This window comes from Borostomias antarcticus (assembly GCF_949987555.1).
Source record: "Borostomias antarcticus genome assembly, chromosome: 10".
Classification (NCBI taxonomy): Eukaryota; Metazoa; Chordata; class Actinopteri; order Stomiiformes; family Stomiidae; genus Borostomias; species Borostomias antarcticus.
In genome coordinates, this window is record NC_140243.1 from 18544404 (window position 1) to 18570180 (window position 25777).

The 25777-nt window shown below is 49.9% G+C and overlaps 1 protein-coding gene across 1 annotated transcript in view; it reads right to left on the reverse strand.

Moving 5' to 3' along the window:
• iglon5 (IgLON family member 5) overlaps positions 1-25777 on the reverse strand; it is a 119601-nt gene that overhangs the window by 86181 nt on the left and 7643 nt on the right. The window lies entirely within an intron of this gene.

Consider the following 25777-nt stretch of genomic DNA (forward strand, 5'->3'; position numbering starts at 1 on the left):
AACCGTTTATCTAATATGGCGCGGGTTTAATAAGATGATGGAACAGAGGAGCGCCGTAGAGGCATTTTCGCTGATTGGTTGTAGGTCTGTCCAATTGCGTCCAGAGGCATTTTGATCTACGCCCCTTGGGAGTCGGAAAGAAACTGAGTTTCCAGACCCTTCGCATTTTTGCGAATTGGGTCTGGCGAAGCCATGCTAGTAGAAGGACTAGGTACAGTACATACACATTTCCCATTTTACACTTTTGTAGTCATGTAATACTTTCTCTTGGCATTAATTCACCTTAGCGTGTGATTTGTGCACACAAATATTAAAGCGGGAGAGCGCTTAGCACAAGTGCTGTAAATGTGAAACCATCGCACAAACCATTAGAACAAAGACTTCTTTGAGTGCGCCACTCGCTTTAACACAGACTCTAAAATGATTACTTGGAGAGCATGTCCACAAACAGCTTTGGGGAAATGTCCTTACAACGCAAGTAGTACAGACGCCCGCCACGTATGTAGTGCTTTGTGGTTGACATTCTCATACAGTGAAAGTGCTTGAGAGATCAATGGACTTGAAGGGCAATGGCTGAGCTGCCCGGAGGCCCCGCTAAAAGCTTTTGGGTCTCGTCTGGAGAGAGAGCCCCGGTCCCAGAGAGACCTGCGGTGGAGGTGTGTGTGGGGGGGGGGGGGAACCCTCGCCACAGACCGACTTTGCGGACGACATTCCTGTGAGGAATCCTGGTCAAGAAATCAATGTGTTGTACCTCACAGCTGTCCTGTCTTTTATTTAATTTCTTCTCTGTCTTTTTTTCCCCTTCTTTTCTCATTTAGAGAAATGAAAGGTGGAGGGGTTCTAGTAGCCGCCTTAATTAGCTTCCCGTAGCAGAGCGCAGCCTCCGCCCCGTCTAATTGGAGGGGCTGGCGGTGTAGCCAGACAGGCTGAATGTCATGCTGCCCTTGGACAGATCAATCGAGGCGATCGGATATCAGACCCTTGAGGGATAGCTCTGGCCACAGGCCTGGGCATGTGCACACGCACGCACGCGCGCGCACACACACACACACACACACACACACACACAGTACACAAATGCAAAACCAGGCCAGGCTATAGGCCAATGACTCAAAATGGTAGACAGACTGCAAAACCCCCGTCTTTTGAATTCAGCACATTTTGTCTCCTTTTGTTTCCGCACCGACTATAATATTACTGCATTACCGACGTCTGCGCGTCCGGTTGATTAGCTGACAGAGACCCCTGCCTCACGGCTCCTCGCTCCTCGTGTTTTCCCAGGTGACGACTCTGCGCCCTCATCAAGGTCGCGCTCTGCTCTTCCTCCGCAGGAAAACGAATCCTACTTTTGTTCCCCCTGCGGTTAAGCAACGATCTAACGTGTCTCTGCGTTGCAGCAAAAAATTTTAAAACTGTGGGCAAAATTGCCGTCTGACGACAACAGCTTGCGTTTGTTTTTTTTTCATTAGTCATTCAAAACCCCCACGGCGTGCGCCGCGCTCGCCTTGCGAGTCGTGAGAATCACTCATGACAGTGGGGTCACTTAATAAATCAGCCTCTCCTACCCGAGGGCAACAGGGAGGAGTCCATTTGAAACTAGCCTATAAATGGATGTTGTGTTTCGTCCAGATTGGACGTTCAGACTGGCCCGGACACTTTGTTTACCGCATTGAGCCGTGGATAAAATTGATGACTCATTTATCTAACATTACTGTCAACAGCCACTCCGTCAACTCCGCTCTCTCTCCATCTCTCTCTTCATTTACAGCCCACCTCTCCTCTCCTCCTCCCTCACCCGCTCAATCAATACACCCAGGAATAATGTATGAGTTAAGTGTGGCTCACCCCGTCTCTCTCTCTCTCTCTCTCTCTCTCCCTCAACCCTACCTTCCACCCAGTACAGAACACCGTCTCCCCCTATCTTTTCTTCTCTCTCCCTCTCTCTTTCTCAGTTTCTTTGATGCTCCCTCCCTTTAATCCCTTTGGCGGCTGTAGCTCAGGAGGCAGAGCAGGTCGTCCGATGATCGTAGGGTCGGCGGTTCGAATCCTGGCTCTTTCTGACGACATGTCGAAGTGTCCTTGCGCAAGACACTGAACCCCGAATTGCTCCCAATGAGCAGGCTGGCGCCTTGCATGGCAAGGTGTGTGAATGTATGTGTGAATGGGTGAATGAGAGGCCTTCATTGTAAAGCGCTTTGGATAAAAGCGCTACATAAGTGCCGTCCATTCACCATTTCATCTCTTGTTCGTGTCTATTTCCGTTGTTTTGTTGCACGCTCCCTTTTCTCAACGATAGAGTTTCGGCGTCATCTTTGCGTTATTCACAAATTCTCTAGTCTCTCAAGCCCCGCCCCCTCAGCCTCCCATGACTTCCATCATCTGTACTCTCTCCATCTCTCTCTCTCTACCTCCCTCTCTCTCCATCTCTCTCTCTCTACCTCCCTCTCTTTCCATCTCTCTCTCTACCTCTCTCTCTACCTCCATCTCTCTCTCTCTACCCCCCTCTCCCTCCCACTCCCCCCTTGCTAATAATAAGCTGAGGTCACCGGGACTGAAGCCGTTCTCCGAGGTCACCGGGACTGAAGCCGTTCTCCGAGGCGCATCGCCGGCCCACTCAGCACCACAGAGGCCGGCCGAGGATGGACGCGCCTCGGTCTCCCATGCCAGCCGATGCCAACACGGACCCCCCCCCCCCCCCACCCCCGTTGGGAACCACATCAGATGGAACATGGCTCTCAGGTGCTGTTCTAATGGAATGGAAAACAGAAGTGGATGATCATCGAAGCAGCCCCCCCCCACCCACCAAACATGGTGGCTCACTATTGTAGCTCGTGGTAGAACAGCTACAGTGGTGGAAATGGCTGTCAGCCTGGTAACACAGATACATACACACACACACACACACACACACACACACACACACACTAACACACACAAAAATACAAACACACACACAAACACACACACACACACACAGACACACACACACACAAATACACACTCACACAGACACACACACACACACACAAACGCACACACACAGACACAGACACACACACACACACACACACATTCTATCCCTATTTGACCGCTCTTCACGGGCCACTTTTTGTTGCCGTCGGAGACTGTGATGCTAAATCAATCCCAGTCGGACTATGTCCATTAACCCCGCGTCTCGCTGCACCGCCAACATATTGAGCAGCCATGGCGGCCCCCCGTTTCAAGGGCTCTAAACTAATGCAATGACAAGGCAGTACGGGACGATACCGTTTGTATGACCACAAGCCATCCTCCTTCAAAGAAAAAAAACGCTGAGATCAATAACGCTAAAGCCTTGTTATTCCGCCGCCCTTTTTATAAAGAAGTTTAAATTAGGTTTGCAAAACAAATCAAATCAAACTTTTGGGTTTCTCCTTCCTGCAGCGGGGAGACAGCGCCTTGCTTATCTTGGCGCACGGAATAAAAAAGTCATATCATCCAATCTTCGCTCTCGATTCTGCGACGCGGTTAAACTGGAGATTCGGGAGTTCTTGGGGGACCGGGGGGGGATGCATATTTTTGCTTTCTCTCTCTCTATCTCTCCCTCTCTCTTTCTCTCTATCTCTCTCTTTGTTTTACGGGTTTAGGAATTCAATCAGCTTTTGAGAGCTGAATATGATCCTGCTCTGCCTTGGTGCCCGTGTCCTGCTTACAACTAGCCTACTAGAGAGAGAGAGAGAGAGAGAGAGAGAGAGAGAAAGATCGAGCAGCAAAAAAAAATAAAAAATAGACAGGAGAAACATTCAAGGAGTGGCATCAGAGCATGACTGTATTGCTTTCAAAAGCCTGTCTAAAAAACACCCCCAAACACCCAAAGCACACCCAAAAACAAATTAAATATGAGTAAAGTGTCTCGGGGATTCTTTTGTGTCTATTTACCAGCCGTTTTGAATTCAAACTATCGTTTAATCCGTTCTGGTTTGGGGGCCTATATTTCTGTCTGATCTAACTGAGTGCTACTCCGCCTGCCGACTCACAGACAGAAATATAAGTTCCCCATTACGGATTACATGATAGTTTGAATTGAAAACAGATGGTAAATAGACACAAAAGAATCCCGAGAGACTTAACTCATATTTAATTTGTTTTTGGGTACGCTTTGGGTGTTTTGGGAGTGTTTTTTGGACAAGCGAATATGACTTAATAAGGTTGCACTAGCATTAGCCACCCGTGGAAATTGGAATGACCCAAAGCTATCTACAGCATGGAATTAATTGAAAAAGATCTCCATCGGTCGAAAACATCATAAGTAAGTCGAAAATTAGGCCCTAGTTCAAAAATTCCAGAATATCCCTTTAAACCGATGGAAAAGTATTTTTTTGGTCTTTTATTTTTTTATTTTTTACAGGAGCATTTCGAAGCCATCTGTCTCCGGCCCCTCAATCTCCGCTACACCTCTATACTATCAGCGGAATGAGAGAGAAAGAGCACCTCTCTATTGATCCGAGCCATACAGCGCTTTTATCGTCTCTATTCCCTGTCCAAGGCCCGCTTTCCATTTTGATAGCATCGCCGTCACCGAAACGCATAAATTCCCAGACCCATTTGCAGCATGTGGGGGGCGGATAAATGGATGTGAAATTGAGCCGTGAAAAGCAAACACAGCATGGTGAGGAATTCCAACAGGAGCTCATTAGGAAAAGCATGTTCTCTCATTCCTGCCCCAGTACCCCGGAATGCCCACCCCCCCCCCCCCCCCACACACACACTCCGTTTCCTCCATGACATTTTCACGGATGGTATTTAATCGGATGCATTTGCTGGTGTGTGTGTGTGTGTGTGTCTTTTATTTTCCTTGGCGAGCCAGCCGTGGCACGACATGGGAACAGAGAGCGTTTGGTCTCATCCGACTGACGCCGGGCCGTAGTAGAGGCAAGGGACAGTCATAAACGCACACACACACAAACACACACAGACACACACACGCACGCACCGCATGTCAACGGGATGGCTGTGCAGCAGCGAGACCAGAGTAAACAGGTCTGTGTGGAGTCAGAGGCGATACCCTGATCAAAGGCTCCTGCGCTCCCCCCAGTTGCCGTGGCGATGGACAGACAGACGGACGGATGGACGGACAGGGACGGGCCGGCGCTCTAATGGGTCTGGGTTCGGTCTGGAGCGCCGGTCACGCACCCGCCCCGAACAGAGATCTGAGGCCGCCGCCGGCTAAATAGCATTAGATATGACCTGCCGTCCGATCACGCTCCGGTGGGTTCATCCATCTGTGTGTGTGTGTGTGTGTGTGTAGGTGGAGATGGAGTGGGGTGAAAACCCTTCTACCTCATATTGCCTTTTAGATCCACTGTTCCAAGGGAAAGCTGCACAGCTAAGTGTGTGTGTGTGTGTGTGTGTGTGTGTGTGTGTGTGTCTAGCCCAGTGTCTTTTATGCACTGTGTTTGAATCAGAAGAGGAGGATGAATGCCCTGAGGTAGTTCCTGCCAGAAGGTATGCTAATGGGCCTGCTAAAAGACTGATTCACTTTTCTCTGCTCATAGAGCTGCCTAGCCACAAGGGACCTATAGACACACATTAACATGGGTGTTTGTGTGAAAGAGAGGTGTGTGTGTGTGTGTTTGTGTGTGCGTGCGTGCACTTCAAAACTCCCATACACACCTGGGGAGACACAAACCCACCTGAAAAGCCCTGAGGTGTCTTCCATCTAGCGCGCGTGTTCTGCCTCACCTCCCTCCCCCCTCCCTCCTCCTTCCTTCTCCTCCTCCTCCTCATGCTGCTGTGCCAGCGCTGCCCGCGGGGGTTAACTTCAATTAAAGAGGCGGCGCGTCTCTCCGCGGCCGGTTAGCGAGCGTTTCCTCCCCGCCTAACGCCCCCCCCCCCCCTACCCCCGGGAGGGGGCCGATGCGTGGCAATCTTCGGGGCGGATCTCCGGCATCTTGCGCTCAGCGCTTAATATCTGACCGCGACAGAATGTCACCGTGCGAAGGTCCGCTGTCGATGGAATCATGACAGTGAGCGTTTATGAGCAGGTAGAAATTCTGGGAGACTTGAAGAAAAATGAGAGCAGGGGGTGAGGTTTTCCCCCCTCGACCCTAGTGTGTGTGTCTGTGTGTGTGTGTGTGTGTGTGTGTGTGTGTGTGTGTGTGTGTGTGTTTCGGCCAGAGTGATTTCCAGTGTCGTCCGGCCTCCTGAATCAGTCAGGACGGCAGGGTTTGGGCGACGCGGAGCTTTGATGAATGAAGTGGGTCAGGTTTTAAAAGCTGCCGTCCTTGAATTAGGAAGGTTGTTGGGAGTGTTTGCTCCCCGCGGGCTCCTCGAAAGCCCCAGAAATAACCCAGACCTCCTCTTCATCTATCAGGATGACACGTCTCTGTTGGCTTATGATTTGGAGGAGGGGACTCGATAAATCTCTCAAGATGGCGGGGCGGGCGCTCTCGCTCCCTGCGTTTACTGGGCAGGGTTTAAGAGGGTTCGCTCTGGTTGTCTCCTCCTTCCTGTTGTCTCTCGCCCTCTGCTTCCTGTCTTACTTGACACTGTCTCTTCCTGCTCCGTCTGGGTCTTCATGTCCACGTCCCTGTCTTCATGTCCACGTCCCTGTCTTCAAACCACAGCCGTTGTGCCCGGGACAGCTGGGCGAGAGAGGATTAGGGTTGCAAGGGAGTGGACAATTTAAGTTAAGCTCGGGAATTTTTGAAATGTTTACCTTTTTTGTAGCCTATAACAGCTTTTTTCAAACATTTTTTTAAATTTAATTTTCTATAGTTTTTGTTGAGGATTCGTCACACAACCCGGCCAGTCGGCAATGTGAAAGGGAGAGACAACACCTTGTCTATCTCAGCTCACAACCGTAATTCCAGCACCAGACAGGGTTGCTGTTGTGTGACGAACTCTCAAGCCAAGATTAAACTAACCACCCTCAGGGAGCGGGGGACCAATAGGCCCCTCCCTCTGGGATCCGGCCATACTCAGATCTGTCGAGACCAGCGGTTCCCGGTGGGCAGCTGCACTGGAACATGATGCATTAGACCGCTACACCACCGCAGACCCTTATAATAGGGAAGTTAAATGTAGCCCAGTTGGGGAAAAAACATACAATTAAATTATAAATCTGGCAGCATGATCTTGGTTAAAATAACTTAATTTTAATGCAAATTCAGTTGAATTTCAACCCTATACTGTGCATTAATCCTTCACATGTGCAGCTAATTCCAAGCATCCTGCACACTAAGAGGGTTGTAGAATCCATTAAAGTTCTACTCACAAATAGATTGAGAAAAATATGTAATTTAAAATTAGAAATGTTTGCCTGCATGTCTGCTTATGACAAAACAACATTTTTATATTTATGTTTATGACAAGGTAAATACAATTGGTATAAATCACCCCCAAATTCACAGTTAATTCCCATAAATTCCTGTTAATTCCTGTTAATTCCTGTTAATTCCCATAAATTCCCGTTAATTCCCATGGAAAGTTTCCAGCTTTGAATAATCCTGAAATGTTGCAACCCTGGAGAGGATTACACACCTTCCGAAGCTACACATTGAGCTCTGATGCCTTGGCTCCAGCCCTGGTTAAGAAACCTCCACTCCTACCTATGGAAGGCCTTCGGGAAAAACTCACACGCAAACACACCTACCCACAAACACACCACAATATTACAGTACCAACACCAATACGCATTAGATATTAACCTGGGGAGATATACACACACACACACACACATACACACACACACGCACACACACGCACACACACACACACACACACACACACACACACACACACACACACACACACACACAGCTTGCACACAGGACCAGAGCAGTGGCTGTGATTTCTAATTCGCTAAAGCTGCAGGGCTAAATGACAGCTAGTCAATGGCCTGCATCTGGGCCTGACGTGGCTCCAGCTGAGCTAGCATCAAAAATCATTTTCTCCACCAAGAAAAAAAACACACAAAAACTTCCTGGGCTAGACACATATTGAAGGAGGGAGGGAGGGAGGGAGGGAGAGAGAGAGAGAGAGAGAGAGAGAGAGAAAGAGAGAGAGAGAGGGAGAGAGAGAGAGAGAGAGAGAGAGAGAGAGAGAGAGAGAGAGAGAGAGAGGGAGAGAGAGAAGGACAGAGGTGTAAACGGGAGAAGTATGGTGAGCGAGGGATTGGGGGAGGTGGAGTGAAAAAGAGGGGAGGTGAAGGATTGAAGAAAAGGGGGGATAGAGATATGAGAGAGAGAGAGAAAGAGAGAGGGGGAGGACGGAAGGGAGAGAGAGAGAGACACACACTTTCTGGTCTTATTTACACATAGCTGCCAGTATGACAGGTAATTTGGGCAAATTCTCCACAGGGCTCACAGCGGACAAAAGGGGGGGGCGAAGACGGAGGGAGAGAGAGAGAGAGAGAGAGAGGGGGGGGGGGGTGAGGGAAGGTGGCGGTGCAGGCATGCAGGCATGCAGGCGGTGTACAGCCTCCCCGACACGACCTGGCTTTGGTGAATAGAGGAAGCAAGCAAATAGGTTTCCAGATTCCAATCTAGAGAGAGAGCGTGGGGGTGGGGGGGGGGGGGGGGGGTGGAAGGGGGAGAGAGGGAGGAGACGAGGGGGGCGGGAGTCGGCCTGCTGACAGATTCTGACAATAGTATTTATCCGTTGCGAGGGAAGGACATCAGAAGCATTTTTAACTCAATTTCTCTTTCCCCATTTAAGCCTGGAAGATCAAGCAGGAGGCGGGAAAGGCAGAAAAAAAACACATCTGATTTATTCTGCTCCTGATTTATGCACTTGTTTGTATCTGTCATGTGTGTGTGTGTGTGTGTATGTGTGTGTGAGAGAGAGAGAGAGAGAGAGGTCGCTTCACTGGGGGGCATAGCCGGCGTGTTGGATCGTATTTATAGAAAGCTCATCGTGTACAGCGCTCGGCTGTCTGTCACAGCTCTCGGCCAATTAGAACGCTTAACAGGGTTCCACGGTTCCTCTGAGTTTGCAGCGTGGGCGCGCGTCGGGACTTCGTTCCTCTTTGTACCGGGGGGGCGGAGAGGCGTGGGGGCCAGCGGCCCAGATAACGAGGCGTGCGTCCTTATGGGATGGGAGCTGCTTGATGGCCCGGAAACCTCCGGAAGCTTCCAGGTTACTCCCTGTGTGACTCATGCTGCGTTCTGTGATGGTGGGCTGGCCTGACTTTTTCACGCCCCCCCCCCTCCCTAAGAGTACATGCCACATACATCATGCTCCTGTCGCCCATACATGCACATATAACCACACACACACACACACAGGCGTAGCCACTCTGACCCCCTCGTCTTGCGGTTATGTTGGACACGCTTGGATTCGTTGCCCACACCCCTTCAGAATTCCATTGTTTTACACATACTCCAGACATGTGTGTACACACACGCGCACACACACACACACACACACACACACACACACACACACACACACTAATGCCGCCCCAGCGATCTTGCTGTCTGCGCCCTCCCCTGGCTCTCCATCTGCAGTCACACGACAACCCTGCTCTTCATGTCACGGCTATAGAGATCACGCAGAGATGGCGCCCGAGAAAGACGACACACACACGGAGGGAGGGAGGGAGGGAGGGAGGGAGGGAGGGAGGGAGGGATAGGGTGGGGAGGAAGAGAGAGAGAAGAGAAAAGAGAGAGAGGGGGACGGGTTCAGGAGAGGGAGGAAAAGAGAGAGAGTGAGAGAGAGAGAGAGAGAGAGAGAGAGAGAGATGACAAGGGACATAGAGAATAAACTGTATAGAATCTCTTTCTCTCTCTGGATCCAGAAGCCCCCGCAGCGATGGCCGAGGAGAGATATGAGAGAGAGAGAGAGAGAGAGAGAGAGAGAGGGGGGGAGGGAGGGAGGGAGGGAGGGAGGGAGGGAAGACGCGTGAAAAACGACCGCAATAAAATCTAATCAGAGACAGAGGGAGCAGGGATAACCCGGTGTGCTTCACTGGAGTATGTAATTGTGGTAAAGAACACCGCTAGAACAAAAAAACATGCAGCGACGACGCAGAGAAGCTAGGGGGGGGGGGGGGGGGCGGCGCCGGGAGTTAGCGACACCGACGGCGGTCGTGATAAGAATATGAGGGCCACTGTGAATGAGAAGGAGGGGAAGGCTGTTATGATGATGATGGTGATGATGATGGTGATTACACTAACATAGGTATGAATAGCGAGTATCCACTGTTCATAATGGGACTTCTTTGCAGGACTACAGGGCTCTTTTCACATATGTCCCATGATGCTTTTAGTCGCCTCAGGGTAACGGCACATCTAGCGTGCTAGTCTTTTTTGCATAGCGGTTGCGGTCTTGAGTGAACACACACACACACACACACACACACATACGCACTGCCCACTCGATTATCAACTGCTGAATCTTACGACTCATTTTACATGGTGAGTAGTCATACAAACAAAGCTCTGATTAACTGCTCGGTAATGTGACCTCAATCTACATGGGGCCCCTGGGGGCCAGTTACTCCCCTCCTCTCTCCACAGGTGTTGAGGACCCAAGGTCGTCAGTCACCATGGCAATTAACTCTGCGGGCCTGGAACGCCGCTCCAGGACACCATTAACCCACGGTTGACTAACGAGACCAGGCAAAGAGACTAAACACACATCCAAACACCGCATAAAGGGAAAGGGAAGAGAGAGAAGGGGAAGAGAGAGAAAGACAGGGAAAGAGAGAGAGAGAGGGGGAGAGAGACAGAGAGGGGGGGGGCTCACAGGAGGAAAATCCATTTCATGAATATTGGATTTCATTATGAGTAGGATAAAAAAAAAGCTTTGCTAAGGATCATTCTTTAATGACCCAAAGTCCACACACATGAATCTTTTAGTAGCGTCTGTCTGTGAGAGAGAGGAGAGGAGGGAGGGGGGTCAGGGGGTTGAAGAGGAGTAAAGGGGAGAGGGGGGGGGATTTCGGAGGAGTGGAGGGGAGAGAAGGAGGGAGGGGGCAGAGAGGTAAGGGCCTGTCCCCTGTGTGTTCTAGAATGTCCGGGAGATGGCGGGCTAGTGATGTCATACAGCAGCGGGGGGGGTCAGTGAGGTTAGTGCATCTCGTGTGCAGAGAGTCATCTGGTTTCACACACTCTGGGAGCCATCTGGGTTCTCCTGGATTCCTAGAAAAACCCACCAGGACAGGCTGTTCACATCCAGCGCGCATGTCTCTTATTATGCTTGGAAGAACCTAAAAGAAGAAACAGAGCAACGATTTACGGCCGGATCTCTGCTGGCTGACACCGTGATGACTGATGTCAGAGGTTGGCACCAGGCCTGGTTGCCCGGTCACGCTATGCAGCAGGGAGGATTGCAGCCGGGGAGCCTGGGGGCCCGGGGCCCTCTCCTCCTCCAGCCAGGGAGCCTGGGGGTCCAGGGCCCTCTCCTCCTCCAGCCGGGGAGCCTGGGGGCCCGGGGCCCTCTCCTCCTCCTCCTCACATCCAGATGGATCATCGCTGATTAGCCAGGAAGCGCAAGACGACCATATGCTATACTCGTTGACTTGTTTCTCTCGCTGCTAATTGTATGCTGCTTATTTCTGTATGTCTTGTTTATTTCACTGCATTGCTCTTTTTTATAGTTTTTAATGTTGTTTTATATTCAGAGAGTGCCCTTGTAATTTCTGCTGTTGTCTTGCAAAGCAGCACAATGATAATAAGGTTCGCTTGACTCTTAAATCTTCTTGATGTCGGACCCCCTGCTGTGCTACCCTCCCACTGCAGAGGCACGGTATCCCAGAGGGCTTTTCTCCTGGGTTTGTCCTTAGCGATCGAACCCGTGACTCGCTTTCTTGGCTGCCTGTGCAGGCCACGACAATCATACCCATCTATCTATCTATTCATCTGTGTGTGTGTGTGTGTGTGTGTGTGTGAGGGGGGGACATTTTGTGAGCCCTGGTCGTACGCTCATCGTCACTGTAAATGAGGACAACCTCAGTGTCTCTCGAGCTTAAATAAAGGTTTGAAATGAAAAAAAAACAGTATATGAGGGTTCGCTACGGTCGTCTGTGTAACGTCGGTTTTGTCATCAGAGGGTGTACGCGTAGGACCGTACGGACAACCGCGTGCCTCCCAATTTTTCGTGACCGCCCTCTACACTATTAGGGCACTAACTGCCGTGTCATCCAAGTAAATCAGTAAGTAAAACTATTTGTATAGCACTTTTAGCAGCGAGTCACAAAGTGCTTCACAGGTCAAACAGAACAAGATGACGCATAAGCGGACTGAACAGGAGTAGTAAAAACAGAACCCCGATGGGGGTCCGGGGGGTCCGCAGCTGTCTGTGTGCGCGTCCGTTTGGGAGTATAACCACGGCGTTAGACGCTATCGTGTTCAAACAGGGGCCGAACGACGGGGTAATAATGGTGTTATTAATATTCGTGTCATTCCCATTAACCTTGCTGTGAGGGGAGGGGGGGGAGAGGGGAGAGGCAGCTCTTATTAAGGGGGGAGGGAGGGGGTGTTGTGCCCAGCCGGTCGGCGTGGGTACAGGAGGTTACATCTCAGAGGGCAGCCTGGTGCTAGCGTATGTCCCCGAGGACTTGGGGTCGCCCAGGTAGGTCAAACAGATGGTACTGATTTGGTGTGTGTGTGTGTGTGTTTGTATGGTTGGTGTTTGTGAGTGTGTGTGTGTGTGTGTGTGTGTGTGTGTGTGTGTGTGTGTGTGTGTGTATATGTATGTGTGTGTGTTTGTATGGTTGGTGTTTGTGAGAGTGTGTGTGTGTGTGTTTGTATGGTTGGTGTTTGTGAATGTGTGTGTGTGTGTGTTTGTGTGTGTGTTTGTATGGTTGGTGTTTGTGAGTGTGTGTGTGTGTGTGTGTGTGTTTGTATGGTTGGTGTTTGTGAGCGTGTGTGTGCGTGTGTGCATACTTGACACTCTTTACCACTCTGCCACAAACGCCCCCTTCAACACGCACCACTGCATTCTTTACTCCCTGTTAAACCAGCCCTCACTACACACCCGACACAACATTCACTGGCTCACCCTCATCTACAAGACCCTTCTTCACCGGCCACCCCCCTACCTGTCTCGCCTGCTGCATCCTCTCCCTGTCACACACAACACCCGCTCCTCTCTCTACATTCAAAAGATCCAAGAAAATACCCAACTCCAGATCCTCTCTGGGTCTTGCATCATTCCAGACTGCTGCTGCCTCTGACTGGAATGCTCTGCAAAAGACTCTAAAACTGGACAAATTAATCTCTATTCCCACCTTCAAAAATGCCATCTCACTCACTCTCGCCGATTCGTGTAAATGCTTTCCCACCATTTAACATCCTCCCTCAGTTTTCTTGCCACTCATTCCACTTGTGTTGCTACTCCTGTTCTGTGTTATGCCTGTGTGATGCTCTGGGTTGTGATCTGTGTAATTGTATGCTGCATGTTATGCTACATATGTGTTGTGATGCTTCATTGTGTGCTGTCTTTAACTGTTTTTTAACTGTTTGCTGATGTGTTTGCTGCTGTTGTATGATAGAAGAGTTTGTGGAGGTGATGCTTAGTTGTATGCTGCACTATGTTCCATAGGTATTGTGATGCTTCCATGTATGCTGACTTTAACTGTCTTTTTAACCGTCTTGCATGTTTGCTGATGATTTGCTTCTGAACATGTATGTCTGTGCTGGTGATACTCACTGATCCATGAAGTGTTGCGTGTTGTTTTATATGTGTGTTGTGATGTGTCAATGTATGCTGTTTTTAACTGTCTTATATCTAACCTTTTTTATTTTTTATTTTCAGCCCCCTAACCCCCTTCCCTCAAGAGGCTTTTGCTTTTTTCCAGGCCACCTTTGTAAATAAGAACTTGTTCTTAAATGCTTGCCTGGTTAAATAAAGATTAAATAAAATAAATAAATAAAAGTGTGTGCAGTATGTTTGTGTGTGTATGTGTGCAGTATGCATGTGTGTGTGTATGCGTGTGTGTGTGTGTATGTATGTGCATGTGCGTGTGTGTGTGTGTATGCGTGTGTGTGTGTATGTATGCGTGTGTGTGTGTGTGTGTGTGTGTGTGTGTGTGTGTGTGTGTATGTGTGTGCATGTGTGTATGCGTGTGTGTGTGTGTGTATTATGGCAACCCAAAGCAGAATCTACCGCAGCCGTCCGGTCAGCACCATGGACAGCACCTCAGCCAGTCAGTCAGCACCTTGGACAGCACCTCGCACTGACGCGCAGACCTGCCCTTCCCCTGCCCACCCCAGCGCTGGGGAAGCACACCTGTGGCCCATCGGCTGACCGCAGCAAGGGAGACGAAAGGGCCAGAGGACGGAGAACGCGGAGTGTGTGAGGAACCAGGTAAGGCCAGGTGAGCGTCAACACTGTTGCACATTTTTTTATAACTGCTGCGTCTCTCCACTTCCAGGAGAACGACCCTCCAGGCGAGGATAAAGAGGGCCGCTGAGGGTGTACCCTCGTTAGGGAACAGCCTCATCTTCCTTCTGCTTCATTCTGCTTGGGCGCTCCTTTTCTGTGAAAAGCACAGATGTGCTTTAAACTGCCTTTCTCTGCGCTTCTCTGAAATTGTCTGGTGCTCACCTCCAATTCTCCCTGTGGTTGCCTCTGTGTGTGTGTGTGTGTGTGTGTGTGTGTGTGTGTGTGTGTGTGTGTGTGTGTGTGTGTGTGTCTGTCTGTGTGTGTGTGTGTGTGTATGTGTGTGTGTGTGTGTCTGTCTGTGTGTGTATGTGTATGTGTGTGGGTGTGTGTGTGTGTGTGTGTGTGTGTGTGTGTGCGTGTGTCTGTGTGTGTCTGTCTGTGTGTGTGTGTGTGTGTGTGTGTGTCTCTGTGTATGTGTGTGTGTGTGTGTCTGTCTGTGTCTATGTGTGTGTGTGTGTGTGTGTGTGTGTGTGTGTGTGTGTCTGTCTGTCTGTGTGTGTATGTGTGTGTGTGTCTCTGTGTGTGTCTCTATGTATGTGTGTGTGTGTGTGTGTGTGTGTGTGTCTGTCTGTCTGTGTCTCTCTCTGTGTGTGTGTGTGTGTGTGTGTGTGTGTGTGTGTGTGTGTGTGTGTGTGTGTGTGTGTCTGTCTGTCTGTGTGTGTGTCTGTGTGTTAGGGCTGCTCGATTAAACGGATTTTAATCTATATTAAGATTTGGGCTGTCAACGATCATTAAAACAAAATATCCATGGCCCTAAGTAGGGACCCCATCACCCCATACTCCCGCATAACCCTCCACAAGACCTCTCGGGGGACCCGGTCGTAAGCCTTCTCCAAGTCCACAAAACACATGTAGACAGGTTGGGCAAAATCCCAATCCCCCTCCAAGATCCTCGCGAGAGTGAAGAGCTGGTCGGTGGTTCCACGACCAGGAGGAAATCCGCATTGTTCCTCTTCGATCTGAGGTTCGACTGTTGGCCGCACCCTCCTTTCCAGCACCTTGGAGTACACTTTCCCTGGGAGGCTGAGTAATGTGATGCCTCTGTAATTGGCACACACCCTCTGGTCCCCTTTTTTGAATATTGCGACCACCACCCCAGTCTGCCACTCCTTTGGCACTGACCCAGACTTCCACGCAATGTTAAAGAGGCGTGTCAACCAAGACAGCCCCTCAACACCCAGCGCCTTCAGCATTTCTGGACAGATCTCATCAGTCCCTGGGGCTTTGCCACTGTGGAGTTGTTGACCTCCTAGGAAATTGACGACCCCCCCATCATCTTCTGGCTCTGCCTCGATCATAGAGGGTGGATTAGTCGGGTTCAGGAGTTCCTCAAAGTGCTCCTTCCAACGTTCAACAACCTCCTCAGTTGAGGTCAGCAGTGTCCCTTTCTTGCTGTATACAGCTCGGATGGTCCCCCGCTTTCCCTTCCTGAGGTGTCGGATGGTCTTCCAGAAACACTTTGGTGCCGACCGAAAGTCCTTCTCCATGGTTTCTCCAAACTCCTCCCACACCCGCTGCTTTGCCTTGGTCACGACCGAAGCCACAGCCCTCTGGGCCAGTCGATACCCTGCAACGGCTTCTGGGGTCTCCCGGGCTAACATATCCCGGAAGGCCTCCTTCTTCAGTCAGATGGCTTCCCTGACCACCGCTGTCCACCACGGTGTCCGAGGGTTACCGCCCCTTGAGGTACCTATGGCCCTCAGGCCACAGCTCCCAGCCGCAGCTTCAGCAATGGAGGCTTTGAACACCGACCACTCATGCTCGATGTCCCCAACCTCCACAGGGATGCCTGAGAAGCTCCGCCGGAGGTGGCAATTGAAATCTCTCCGGACAGGCTCTTCCTCCAGATGTTCCCAGTTCACGCTCACTACATGCTTGGGTTTTCCAGGTCTGTCCAGAAGCTTCCCCCGCCATCGAAACCAGCTCACCACCAGATGGTGATCAGTGGACAGCTCTGCCCCTCTCTTTACCCGAGTGTCCAAAATACATGGCCTCAGATCAGATCGTTCATCGACCTTCGGCCTAAGGTGTTCTGATGCCAGGTGTACTTGTGGGCATCCTTGTGTTCGAACATGGTGTTTGTTATGGACAAACCGTGACTAGCACAGAAGTCCAACAACAAAACACCACTCGGGTTCAGATCGTGGTGGCCATGCCTCCCAATCACGCCCCTCCAAGTTTCTCCATCATTGCCCATGTGTGCATTGAAGTCCCCCAATAGGACAGCGGAGTCCCCTGCAGGAGCCCCAAATAGGACTCCACTTAGGAAGTCCGAGTACTCCGAACTGCTGTTCGGTGCATAAGCACAAACAACAGTCAGAGTCCCCCCCCTCCACAGTCCTAAGGCGCAGAGAGGCGACCCTCTCGTCCACTGGGGTGAACTCCAGCACAGAGGTGCTCAGCTGGGGGCAAGCTAGTATAGCCACACCTGCCTTACGCCTCATACCGTGAGCAACTCCGGAGAAGAACAGGGTCCAACCCCTATCCAGGAGTTTGGTTCCGGCGCCGGTGCTGTGCGTGGAGGTTAGCCCCACCGGGTGTAATTGGTATCGCTCCACCTCCCTCACAAGCTCCGGCTCCTTCCCCCCCAGCGAGGTCACGTTCCATGTCCCCAGAGCCAGCCTTTGCCGCCCGGGTCCGGTCCGTCTGTACCCCCCGCCTTCACCAGCACCTAGTTGGCAGCGCACCCGACCCCGACAATTTCTCCTGCGGGTGGTGGGTCCACGGGGTAAGCCGGGCCACCAGGCACTCGCAGACGGGCCCTCCGTCTGGGCCCTCCGTCTGGGCCTGGCTCCAGACGAGGGCAACGGGCTTCCTACGGGCCGGGTCTCTCTTCCTTTTTGTTGTTCTGTCATCAGGGGTTGTTTCCTGTAACCCCCGGTAGGGGGGCTAGGAGGGTACTACCACTTGCCCAAGGTGGACCCCCAGACTAGGGAAGGAGGCGTCTTACTTCTCCATTCTAGTTTTGCACTGAAAACTAGCCACTGCCCATTAAAACAAATTAAAACAAAATAATCGGCATAAAACGATTTGGCACAAATCAAGTGCACCCCACACTGCAGAGCTATACTGTGCTTGACCCCTCCCCCACCCTCCAAAGCCCCAAAACAAACACTTTAGTTCAGAGCGAGACGAGTTGTCAAGCGAGGCGCACGCATGCTCCTCTCGAACAAAACACGACAAGAAGAAGATTATGGCAGCAGAAAGAGAGGTGGACAAGAGAGCTAAAACAACGTCAGTGGTGTGGAAACACTATGGGTTCGCGGAGACAAATTTGGTCCAAGTTGACACTGTGTGTAAAATTTGCTACACAGTCGTAGCTGCCCCTCAAAGTAACCCTTCTCAGTCCCGTTGTCGCATTCCGCTCGCTCATGCCAGACAACAGTCCTTTGCTGGTCCATTCACTTTGCCATCAAAATAAATCGGTGTCGGCCCAGTTAGGAGAGGCGCTCATATTTACAAGTGTCAGATAAACATGAAACTTCACTTACCTAAGCAAAAGGGTCTATTTTAACAAATGCTGGGTTTTGAAGCCTCAGCGCTACCATTAAATAACTTATTTAGACACGTTCTGTCCTAGTGAAATTATTTTTCCGAGGTAGTCTTCTTCTGTGGTGGTGCCGGTGCTTTGAAGCTTCTTTATTTATCATTTTTGCCACTTTTATTTATTTATTTATCAAGGTCAAGGTTCACTATTTGTCTCCCATGGGAGAAATGTATCTAATCCAAAGAACATTGTTAAAAAGAAAAGCCACTGTCAACATTTAATAAATTAATTGTCCCCCCGGGTGACACAGGCACTGTGATCGGCGTCACCAGGCACTGCCTGAGAGGCCAAGAAGTCTCTGTGCAATGGCGTGTAACGTACATAGCAGACTATAAACATTTAAACCCCAGGCCAAGTCTTGTCTCATCACCATAAACTACCCTGACACTCCACACCACAAACCAAACGAGTCAATCTAATTAAAGGGAAATCAATGCCACTAACAGAATCCCCTCCAACTTTCTCTTCAGTGTACTGACTTCATATGCAATCCTGAGCTGAAACTTCATTCCCCAGCTGAGCTGAAACTTCATTCCACAGCCTTACGTTCTGTTATGTCCTTAATAGCATCTTTCTGTCAATTCGGCTTGATGGTGATGGATTGAAGAGAGGAGCAGGCTCGTCTGGAAAGTAGAGAAACATCTGGAATGTCTGGCCCGCATTTGTCTTGTCTGATGGGAGAGCGCTGTCTGATGTACAGATCAATTTTGATCCCAGCTGTCCAACTGAGTTGAACGCTCAAACTCGGTACTGTACATGAAGATGCAACGCAGTGGTAGATGGTTTATAAATGGTAAATGTATTGCACTTATATAGCGCTTTTATCCAAAGCGCTTTACAATGAAGGCCTCTCATTCACCCATCAATGGTGGCAGCTGCCATGAAACCCGCTAGCCTGCTCATTGGGAGCAATTCGGGGGTCAGTGTCTTGCCCAAGGACACTTCGACAGGTAGTCAAGAGGAGGCTGGATTCGAACCACCGACCCTACGATCATTGGACGACCCTCTCTACCTCCTGAGCTATACGGCCGCCCCATACATACAATCTAGACTCTCCCTACTCTGTGTTGTTTGTCTGGGCTCCTCCTAGTCTTGTTTAGTCTATGGTAGACTAGACAGACTAGTTCAATCATAGACTAGTTCCATCATAGCCCAATAATCGTCAAAGCTCATCACAGCTCTCAACAGGATGTCAATTGAGTCATATCAGTCATATCATATCACAACTGCAAACCTTATCATTTCTATCAGTGCAATTCCATATCAAAAACGAATCTGCTATCAACGTAGATACTGTAATGTACAGTAGGTTACCCTAGGCATAGATATTGACTTGTCAGCAAAAATATGCTTGTATTAGAGCACTGTTGCCCAACATTAAGTAGCTAACTGCCCTTTTCCGACACCTTCATTATTTTTTAATGGAAGTGGGGGTCTGGTAGCTATATAAAGGTCACGTCGATACAGGCAGGGCCCAGTTAATGGGGAAGTGTGATGCCCAGTTGCAGAAACAAAATGACTTCACAGAGAAGCTGAGCGACTTTGTGAAAATACGGATAGCTAAAATGACTCTTTCTTCCATGTGGAGGGCTATTATAATCTATTATGGATGGACAGCAAATAAGCCCTGAGAACACTTCTTATGGCTGGAGAGTATGAAGTATTGATTTTAATGTTTTGATTAATAATGAATCACTTTTCCTTGAGTGGAGTTAATCTTAAAAACCGCAAGCCTCATCTGTCCTCCGAGTGCATCTATTCAATATAGCAATGTGGAATTACAAGGTTTAGCTACCCAGAATGTGACAGAGACACTTTGATCGAAGTGCAAAATTGCACAGCCATTTGTGAAGCTCTCCTAGCAAACGCCCAGAATCCACTTCTTTTCCAGCGCTTTTCTTGCATTAAAACAGCTTTGTTAAAAAGCAAATGGCATCCGGATACATCAGATGTCGCTGATCAAAACAGGAATGTGTGAATGGAATTCTCTGTATGCACTTTATACATGGTATTGGAAGACCCTTATCCTCAGCAAGTCTCTAATGGAATCTCTCTCTGGTGGCATTACTGAGCTGGGAAGAGCAGCGCGGCCATTTAGTGGTATCTCCCCTCATATCTAATTAGTGCAATATCATAGGATAATAACCCCGCAGCCCCCTCCTCTAAACCCAATTACAGGACTGCTGCCGTCCAATCACCGGGACAGATCTCACCTAACGTCCCAATTACAGGAATAAAGCAAAACAATAGACACGTTTTCATTTCCTTTCATGTCACACACACGCACACAAACGCACACATACACACACACACACACACACACACACACAGTGATCTTCTTTTCTTTTAGGCTGATAAAAGTAGCATGGTAATAATGAGAGGGATACAGTATTTTCACTAAAACATTACTGTACACTGTACGTCTCTTCAGGGTGTCACACTCAAATCCACAGTGAGCCTTTACTGTCAGGAACTGGCTGCTAATATGACTCAACACTGAACGATGAACGAAAAAGGTTTAAAAAGCGTGCGCATCTAAAAGTGATAAGCTCTAGGTGCTGGACAGAAGTACAAGCGCTGTAGATTGGAAAACATGTCCACGCGTCTGAGGAAGGGCTTTTACCCAAGATGTCACCCAGAGATGGAAGTGGGTGAAGCACGCACACACACACACACACACACACACACACACACACACACACACACACACACACAGACAGACACACACACACACACAGACACACACAGACAGATACACACACACACACACACACAGACAGATACACACACACACACACACACACAGACAGATACACACACACACACACACACACACACACACAGAACAGACACACACACAGACACACACACAGACATACACGCACACACACACAGACACAGACAGACACACACACACACACAGACACACACACAGACACACACACAGACACACACACACACACACACACACACAGACACACACACACAAGAGCATATCTAGTGTGCGGATTCTATGTTTGTCCAATCTATTAATACTGAAAAATCCCACAGTCACCCTTACAGCTGCAGCTGATCCCAGTTCCAGCTCTAAATGAAAGGGAAATAGCAGACTCTCACAGGAATGTTGCTGTGAAAAAAAGGGTATTGTACCGATGCACCACTACTACCTGTCACTGGGCATCAAGCTAGCCAATTATTCTGTTTCCCAAAATGGCGTGACACCACCACAACTCCAGAAAATCACTACATCCTGCTGAATGCTGTCAGGTTTGAAGGGATACCTGGATGATATATTTTGCTAGCAGGGTCTCGCCAAGCGCCACGTCTTATCATGGTGGCAGACCGCAGTAGCAGCAGCTTATTAAAGGTGTGCAGCCCTTCCGGGAAGACTCCCCTAACAAGAGGAATATCACATTAGCGCCAACTCCTTAACCCTGCCATGGTGTATCACGCGCTATGTGACCCATCACACAACTCCCACTGTCCAGAATATCACCCAAACACTGTTTTTACACACGTTTTTTTTTCTTCTAATCGTCTATCAGCCAAATCAATCCATCTGGATGGCGGCCTGGTTCCATACCACCTCCATCCACCCTTTACTTCCCTTCGCCCACATCTCTCCTCCACTTCGTCCCCTGCAAACCCAATCCATTGTTGTTTTTTTTCATAACTCTTCCTCCGGCCTGTCCACTTACATAGGAGTGCACTTCATCTCCTCGTCTTCCTCTCAGCCACTCTCTCGACATGAAATATACATACTGGAGTGCGCGCGTCACCCTTAATGGCCTCCCCCCGTCTCGCGCGGAACCTGAGGGGAGCGGGAGGGGGAGAGGACGCGGAGCACGGCCGGTAATTGGCCGCCGGCAGCGCCGCCGGCGCCGGCGTTGATTCGCGCCGGGGGCAGCGCGTCTCGGGGGCCGGCCAACCTTGTTATCGTCTCGAGCCAACACACCCCCGCGGTCCGGCCGCTAATTCATGACATGAATGAGAATAACGCGGCAAGGTTCTCTGGGGCTCGCCACCGCTAGGCAACAGTGTGCCCCGGCAGCTCTGTTATTCTCCGACCGGCCGAGCGCCCCCCCCCCCCCCCACACACACACAGAACCGCGGCGGCGGCGTGTGGAGCTCGTTAGCGCTCCCTGTGACGCGACCCGGCCGTCTTTCACCTCCTACCCCCCCCCCCCCACCCACCCCTCACCCCCGCCCTCCGCCCTCCTTCTGTCCATTCTGTCTGGAACCTTATTTCACACTCCCTCTCTCCCCTCCCGTTCTCGATGTCTCTCTCCCTCTCCCTCCTTCGTTTGGCTCGGGGAGGAGTGTGCGGGGAGAGCGGCTGCTGAAATATTTATTGATCTGTTTCCCTCTGTTGTATTTGTTTTCCTCCCTGCCCCCCCGCCCCCCCCTCCTCCTCCCCCCCCTCCCCCCCTCTATACACCCAGCACCTCCTGCCCGGGGAGATGTCAGAGCTGGTGGAGGGACTCAAATCCACAACATGAAATATTATTCAGTATTTGTCTTGCCCCATAGTTTTACCACTGTAAACAAGGCCAGAGGTGTAGGGAACGAGCCGAGGTAAAAAAGAATAAACCTTCACTGTAGTGTGGATTCGGCTGCCAACGGGGTGGTGGGCCAGGCGCGTGTGGATTGTTGTCAGGGTGAAAATACTCAAGCACTACTTTCTACAAAACTGCGGCAACTTCAGCGGCTGATGAGAGGTACTCTTGAAGTAGTAGTCATGGTAACAATGCAGCGACAACAGTAACATCTGTATCCTGCGAAGATTCAGAGGTGCGCCTGCCGTTATCTCGTTGTTATCAGAAGGCCTCGGCTCTATCGTAACCCCACTGGTAATAACTGGGTTCCTCCGACGGCCCACAATGCAGCAGTAGGATGAACCTCTCCCATCTGTTGTTGCAGGCATGAGCAGACTTCCACATGCCCTCACGCACACACACACTCTCTCTCTCTCCTCTCTCTCACACACACACGCATACACTCTCTCTCTCTCTCTTTCTCTCTCTCTCTCTCTCACACACGCACGCACACACACTCTCTCTCTCTCCTTCTCTCTCTCCCCTCGCTCTCTCTCTCTCTCTCTCTCTCCTTCTCTCTCTCCCCTCGCTCTCTCTCTCTCTCTCTCTCTCTCTCTCTCTCCCCCTCTCTCTCATACAGAGTGAGTTCCATCACCAGGCATGGCTACCATTAGAGCCTAAGCCTGTCCCATTGATTTGCTGGCAAGCTCCTTGTCTTCGGGTAATGAGGAAGGGAGTGAAGCAGGACCCCGGTTCCTCTCAGCTCCCTCAGGAGAAGCCCCCTTAGCTAATCTGAATTGTGATTCAACGGTGGCTAACTCTCCCTCACACACAAAGAGAAAAAGACAATGAGAAAAACCAACAGCAACAAAAACCTCTCTCTCTAAATAGCTCAATCTACAGCCCCATACAAAGCCTTGAAACAGAACGAGAGCATTTATTCAGTTCTAAAGACTCATTAGATTTTCCACATATGCCTGTATTGATAAGAGATCAATGGAGGTTATTTATGTCCACAGAGATGTATGAATATAAATAGACGTTCCTCTTTCCCTCAAGGCCGGCTGCCACTGGCTGCAATGATTCTCATTGATTTACTGCTCACACCTTCAGTGGAAGAATTATCTTGCTGGTGGCCTCAGTAAAGAGACATTTTAGTGAATTGTGTGTTTGTGTACATGTGTGCGTGTGTTTGTGTGTGTGTGTGTGTGTGTGTGGTGTGTGTGTGTGTGTGCGCGTGCGTGTGCGCCGTCCTCTTCCGTGTATTTAATAAAATTTCTGTCCCTTTTCTCCATGACTATTAGAGGTGTGGCACCACTGCTCATGCACATATTCATACAGTAGCTAGGAGTGCTGCAGTTGAGCAGGGAACAGGGCGTTTGCGGTCTGGGGGTCTGAGAAGGAAAAAGGGGGAAGTATTACAGTAATTAAACACTGTATAACTACCTGTCTCACGCTGAACGCCGACCCAGTTCATTTCCATTACACCGAACTCCATATATAATAACTGTAATTATAATTGCAAACAAGCCCAGCTGTAATCATTATTTATGGCCCTGACACCCGTGCGTAATTGCTTACCCAGCACCAGTATATACGGCCGGTGAGGTGTTTATCAAAACGCGTCCGAGGAGATCTCAAGGGCATTGTGGTGGGTGTTGAACACCGCCCATCACCTCCGGCTCCCAAGCGTCCATCTGGGACGTGACCCCATGACCCCTCAGCCACTGCTCTAGTTTGATAGCCTTTCCAATTACAGAGCCCTGAGCGTAACCAGCTCCGCACTGTATGAATACCGCCGCTGGGTACCCGTCCTCTCTAAACCTAGTTACAGTGAGGTCAGAATTAGGGAGAGGTGGAAGATTCTAGAGAAACGCTTGAGGCTACTGTCTCCGTGGTGCATTTTCTGTAGCAACACTTCCTGATATATATATCTGCACCCTACAAACAAAGCTAGGAAATGGGATTCATAAATTCCCCTTTTATCCAAAGCACTCCATAGAAGTGTCACGAGCCACATGTGTAACTGTACCACATATCTACCGTAACACCTTGCACAACTTTTAGTTTGGTTTTAGTTTAGTTGAAAATAGAAAAATGAAAACCACAAATGATGAGACAGTATCATTGTAGCTTTAAAAACAAGAATAACACAATAAAGTCAGACCATTGTGGACCTTGAAGCGCTCTGAAAAATCAATCCAATACTATTTGGTTCCAGGTTTGGTCTCTTCACCAGTAGTCTGACTCAACGGATGTAGGTTTTGGCAATAAACCTTGTCATTCGTTGTCACACTGCCCAATCAGTGGCGAGACTGGCGACGCAAATTAGTCTAATTCGGGCCGAGAGATTCTCACGGCACCAATCAGATTCGATCCAGACTATTTTGCAAGAGCACCGTCGCTGCATCCGGGGCTGGCTCCGCCCAAGACGACTGTGATTGGTTTAAAGAAATACTGCGTTTTCCCCCCCCCCCTATTGCAGAATGGTAATATGTCCAGCCAGACCTGTCTCCGGCGCTGGCACAGCGTAAACGAAGTGTGGAGATAGGTCTGGCTATGTAGAAGTGTGGAGATAGATCTGGCTATGTAGAAGTGTGGAGATAGGTCTGGCTATGTAGATGTGTGGAGATAGATCTGGCTATGTAGAAGTGTGGAGATAGGTCTGGCTATGTAGAAGTGTGGAGATAGGTCTGGCTATGTGAGACTACTTCACCAATAACCATCCCTCAGCACTCAGGGGCCGAAACCCAGCCTGTGACTCCAACAATGGCTGACACGGGTAAAGAAAACCCTCCAAAATGGCGAATAAATACACGAAATACACGCACCGAAAAAATAAAAGCAGAGCATCAGAGCATATGCACGCCAGGCACGAGTGAGGAAACAACATCTCACAGAGACCGCAGGTTTCAAAGGGGGGGTAACAGAGCTCGCCCCCCCCCCCCCCCCCCCCCCCAGATTAGGAGCACACGGCATCTGTTGGCGTTGGCACACCATGGCGTCTGCCGGCTCTTCATCTCCCCGCCAAAACCGGTGATCCAGCCAAGCGCCACACAAATATGGGAGGCCACGTGCAAACATGTGTCATGTGCGTTGACCCCACTTGTCCCCCCCCATATGTCGCGGAAACAAGAGCGATGGTTGGCGGTCAAAGCGACCTCTCCACCTGTCTTCACCTGCTCCTCATATCTCCTACACTTCCTGTATTTGCTCCTTCATTACAGTGATCGCCTTTCATCCCAGGGAAGAGACTTGAACAGGCCCATCTGCCAAGCTGTTTGAAAACAGCTTTGGTGAGACAGCACAGAGGAGAGTTCTCAAA